Here is a 6,000-nt window from a genome sequence, read left to right as displayed (position 1 = left end):
CTTCTATTCTATTTCTTTTGGTACTATTATTGTAAAGGTGGTATAAAGAAGGGTTATTTATAGTTATGTAAGTCAGGTTAAGAGTTCATTTCTTTTTTGATAATATCACCCTTTCCCTTGCTTTCTCTCAGTTTCAGACTTTCTCTTGATAGCTGCAAGGATCCAAGAGAGTCAAAATATGCATTTTTGTAGTTCTTTTCTTAAAGCATAGACCTCCAATCTCATTAGCCAAGTATATTTCATGGCATCGACCAGAATCAATGTGAAAGGTCACTAACTGAAGCTGTGGATTAATGGAGGCATGGGAATCAGTGTCTAATGATGCCTTCGGTTTACAATAACAAGTCAATGTCCACGAAGCTGGACAGAGATGGGAAGGAAGAATAGCAAAACGCTCAGAATGAATTATAGTATTTCAGGAACTCAGCAAAGAGTGTGATAGCAAAAATGAAAGCATAGTCTTGCAAAAGTGACTGAATAAGTATTTTGTTTGCAAGTAAACACCAGCACACACATCTACACACAAGCTGGCCCAGCATTTCTCTGCCCGCCTATTGCCTACCAGCAACTACTCCTGCATTGGCAAAGCAGGAGAAAGGAAAAACTCCTGGAAACACAGGGCAGATCCAGTAAGGGCTAAGGGTTTCCTGCGTGCTGTCTTGGAGCAGCAAATTGTTTTGGATAAAGGGGCAGCTGAACCTTTCCATGATTTCGGTGGCCTTACAATCTTGCCTATGCATATGTTATGATTTTCATTTCTCAAATTATAAGTAATATATACCATTCTAATGAAAACAAGGACAATAATCCAAGAATATATAAAATTGACAAAAGATGGTATGGTTTCTATCCCATTCCCAGCCAATGACTATTGCCTTCAAATAGTCTTTTTCCTACACATGCATTGTGTCTTTTGCACATTAGGAACCAGAACTTAAGAAATTATGCCATTTTCTGATAGTCCAGGGAAAAAAAACAATTATAAGCTCAAGCCCCAGGACTGGAACAAAAAATAGTAATTTCAAAGTTTAATGCTTCATTTTTGTTTAATAAGAAAAAAATGATATGCTAGTTCAGTAATCTTTAAGATCTAGGCTTGTAGATTCAATTGCCTACTTACCATCAACCCACCAATGAAAATCAGCATAATTTTTCAAATCAGATGATTTGAAAATCATCTCAAAAAGGAACATGACTGAATTAGAACTAGTTTTTCCTATGCATGGGAATTAGCAGTACTTAATTACTCAAGCAATATTTTTTCTGCCCCCAAAATATATTTAGAATCTCGTTGTGCCTCCTCATCTTCAGATTCTTTACCCCAGTACAAGCTGTCATCACCCTGTATGGCAGCAGTGGACCCTAGACTAGTATCCTGGCCTCTAGCCTTGGGTCTCAAACTCCAACACACTTTTGAGGTGGCAATCGTAAGTCATGTAAATCCCAAATACAAGATATATACTCGCAGGACCTCACTGAAAGGAGTATCAAGAAATTGATGGCTATTTAAAAAAAAACAAACACAATCATTCTATTACTATAATTATTTCCTTTGGCATACACACTGCTTCTGGTCACTGGCCTTGGCAAAAATGAAAAAAAAGAAAGAAAATGTCCATCAACTTCACTCTCCACAGAGTCAATTTTGACATAGGTTTTCTACAAAAACAAACAAACAAACAAAAAAATCAGGCCAATTCTCAGTTTTGATTAAAGGTGGTTAATCCAGTTCAATTCTGTATCTCTTGATTGTTAGCTCTAATTCTTTTGAGGTACTTATTAGGCAGATGGCTTTCAGCAAATTATTTAACCTCCTTGGGCCATAAGTTTCTTCATCATCAAAAGAGCTGGCTGAAGTGTTAGGCACTTAGCCATGAGATACACGGACAGCAACCATAGACCACAATAATCACTATCAATTGCATTTGTTTGGGGGGTCTGTTTCTATCTCTACATTTCATAGAACATGATATAAGCCTACTAAGAATTTGATCTGTCTTGTCATCCTTCCTCAGCATCCCTAAATTATTTGAACCAACTTTAGGTGCCGCAGTTGTTTCATTGTCAATTTTTTAATAGCTGCTTTTCCTTTTGTTGACCCAGTCAGTTTGTTCCCATTCCAATTTTGTAAGAATGTTCCTTTTTGATTTGGCATTATTATTATTATTTTTCCTTCCAGGTCTTTTCTTTCTGATTCAATTTTTTTCTCAGTTGTCTCATTCAAATGAGGCTTCTTCTAAACCTTTTGTTAGCATACATTTATAATAAAAAGCAATTTCTCTTGTTTGAATTTTCTTTTTCCAGTATTAAAATTAAAATGCATGCTGAGATAGATAACTACATTCCTTTTATATATTAAGGCTTCAGTTAAGCTGAGGTAGAGGACAAAAGTAAATGCATTCTTTAAAACTATTAAAAGTTTTCAAAATCCATCATGACAATTTGTTTTCAAGGAAAATGAATTTATTGTATGTTACCAAACCTCTTTTTCTAAATCATGATAAGCAAATGAATATAGTAAAAGAAGGTTATTATAGAGAAATATAGTTCTTTTAATAAAAACAAACCACTATCAGATATTAACAACTCAGGGGATTGGGGTGTGCATTTTTCTAACTTTTTATTTCCATATAACATATCCTAAGAGAATGTACAACTTTCCACAACCGTAAGAAACCAGGTAACTAGCCAAAGGGTTGAGTTTTAATCTTATTGAAGAATTCTTAAACTGGGCTTTGGAAAACCATTGTATACTTATCTTATATTGTAATTAACTTTATTAGACATGAGGATGACTTTCCAATTACATTATGCACTCTTCATTTTTTGACAGTAGGACCATAATTTAAATCATTTTAAAATCACAGAACTAACTAAATGCCCTGAAATGAAAACATATTCAGTAAGAAAATATGAATCACATTCAGATTGGATTTATTATGCCTTACTGCCAATCTCTTCATGCTTCTATTTCCTTTTAACGTTCAATATCACCGACTTTTTCTTCTGTCTTCTTTCTGATTCCAATTTCATTGACAGAATATTTGAGTTTCTTAGAACTCTTCTGGCAGTATTTCTCCCTCCCTTTCCCTCTGTGAGATCACTTATTCTCAAGACTTCATTTTTTGGTGGTGATAGTACTGTGGTTTGAACTCAGGGCCACATCTCTAGCCCTTCCCATGGCTTTACATAATGCTTACAAGCTGTAGACTTTCAAATAAAAAGTGTACTATTGTCAATTAGTTGCCCTGTTTGCCCAATTTATGTTATAAAATTTTTAAAAAAGAATTTCCCATCAAGAAGCAGAATTTATTTCCCTGCCCACTGAATCTGGTCTAGTTTAGTATCTTTCTATGGGCAAAGACTAGAAAAGTGATATGATATCAATTATGAATATAAGCCTTTGCTTACACTTACAGCCCTCTCCCATATGAACAAAGCAAGAAATCCTATGTAGGCCATCGAATAAACCAACTCCCAAAGACCGGTCCTCAAGGTAACTAGTAACCGACTAGGGAAGGGTAAGGGAACCCACAAGAGACCAAATGAGATCACCATATTAACCCATCCTCAACAATGAGCCTGCAAAACTACAAAGCCACATATATTTACTAGTTTAACTCATTAACCTTGATGTGGCTTGTAACAGGAAAAAGAGCTAGATATATAGCAAGGTATATCATCTTCGACTTATATTTAGACATGTACTCAATACCAACCTGACATCGCCATACAAACTGATTGTAATTATAAAACAATATTCCTTAACCAGTTGATTTTTGCTCCATGTCCCAAACCTCTCATTATTCTCCTCTCAGATTCCATCTTTTTTTAAATTTAATTTAATTTATTTATTAATTGAACACAAATTTTTTGACAAGGTGTTGTGCAAAAAGGGTACAGTTACATAGTAGGGCAGTGTGTACATTTCTTGTGATATCTTATGCCCTGTTTTTCTTTTCCTTCTCTAGGTCAGGTAGACATATATACAATATACAATGTTCAGATTCCATCTTAAACATTCCTTCATGTTAAGATTTTAGTCCATTAAACATTTAATTTGAGACCCACAAAACATCAAACACTTTTCATTGCACTTAGACTCAAATCCAAATGCCATTATAATTGATAAGGTTTTCTCAATTACCTAATCTCTGACACACTCTCCAACCTCATCTCTTGCTATCCTCCAAGCACACTAATGTTCTCACTTCTATCTAAAGGCTTGTTCATGCTATTTCATCTCCTACAAATTCTCTTCTCTTAATCCTTGTGTCTTGATTAATAGGATCATTTGTATCTTTCATGTCTCATATAAAAGATCATCATCTTGCAAAGGTCTTTTCTGATTATGTTGCTCTAACTGGTTTTCCTGCTCCACCATATCTCATCCTGTTTAATTCATTGGAAGTATTTTAACTGATGATTCTTGGCATATTCATTTAATATTTTTTTTACTTTTCACGCCTGCTTTTACCACACTATCAGGAGTTCTGTGAAAACAAAAATTGTGTCTACTTTGTACCATCAGTGCTTAGCATAATTTTGACCCACAGCATCCCTCACTAAACACCAAACAAATAAATAAACAATCCTTCAAATAACACTATTAAGTAGGTTTTTACCATTTCTGTTTTACCTGTAAGAAATTTGTAACAGGGCTCTTTTTTTTAATTTTACTCATACTCAGATCAGGTAGAACACATGGTAGACACAGTGCTACCAAGACAATCCAGAGAAAGTGTGGGGAATAGAACCTTATATTGCCCATCAAGGTCCTAATCCTTAATTTCTCACATTCAATACTTAAGAAATGTGCAATTTTGGAGAGGAAATATTGCAAAGGGAGATGAGACATAGACCGTCTAATTGATACTAAGCGTTTCCCACTCGCCTTGGACTGCTGCTTGCTGCTCCTGCTGCTCCCAGGGTGACATCCTCACACAGCTAAACCCACATGCAGGAAGGTAGGGACAGACAATTCTCTTAACTTATTCTTTCTCTAAGCAGAGAGGAATACAGTTTCCGGAATTCTCCAAACAATTTCTACTTACACCTCATTGGCCAGAACTTGATCCCACTCCCACTACTAGACAAATGGTTTATGAAAAACTCAGATGACCACATCTGGCCTACATTTATCACCATTCATTTTCACCAAGGCCAGGGCTCACTGATGCTAAAGTGCATCAACATCCTGACATTTTTGACAGATGTCTCCCATGGCAACTCCATTACTTTGTTGTTTCTTTTATCTCACTTTATCATAGAACATATAGATGCTCTGGGTTAAGTCAATGAACTAAGAAACTTAGAATTCAATCTGATGTAATCAAGTTTCAACAAAATTATAGTCTACTTTCCCTAGTAACGATGGATCTGTGTGCTATATCCAAAGAATTTTAACCTCCCATCTTCTGACAATGGAACACTTATATAGAAAGACGTGTGTGTGTGTGTGTGTGCATGTGTGTGCGCACACGTTACTGTTCTAATGATAAAACCAAATATATCCTGATAAAATAAAACCACTCATGTTGCAAATGTAAATTTATCACTTAATAAGCAACCTAAGTAAGGAATTCCTTGTACATGTTAACCTTCTAAACTGTATAAAATATTATATAGCATCATTTCTTTTCAAGGAAAGAAGTTAGTCCAACTAAGAATGAAGTGAGTTGGTCAAGATCTCACTTCATTGTTGGTCCAGGAGAGCCAGAGTCTCTAGTTGACCACCAGGGGATTAATTATCCTTGGGCTCCACTTCTTTGAGACATATTTCCAACCTATAAAGTAAGAATCTGTGTGATTTAGTTTGCACAATTAAATATTAGCAGGGGAGATGGATGTCTTTTTTTGGTGGAACTGTTTTTCTGATTGCTTTCCCTTTTCCCCTCAATTGGCAATGGTAGAATTTCAGGCTGGAGTCACCGACAGTGAAAATCATTAGTAACTATGTGGAATAAATGTTCCTTAATCTACATTGGATAAGTAGAAGAA

Source organism: Perognathus longimembris, chromosome 6 (genome assembly GCF_023159225.1).
Source record: "Perognathus longimembris pacificus isolate PPM17 chromosome 6, ASM2315922v1, whole genome shotgun sequence".
Classification (NCBI taxonomy): domain Eukaryota; kingdom Metazoa; phylum Chordata; class Mammalia; order Rodentia; family Heteromyidae; genus Perognathus; species Perognathus longimembris.
The sequence above is the reverse complement of the archived record's forward strand: the minus strand, read 5'-3'. Positions refer to the sequence as shown.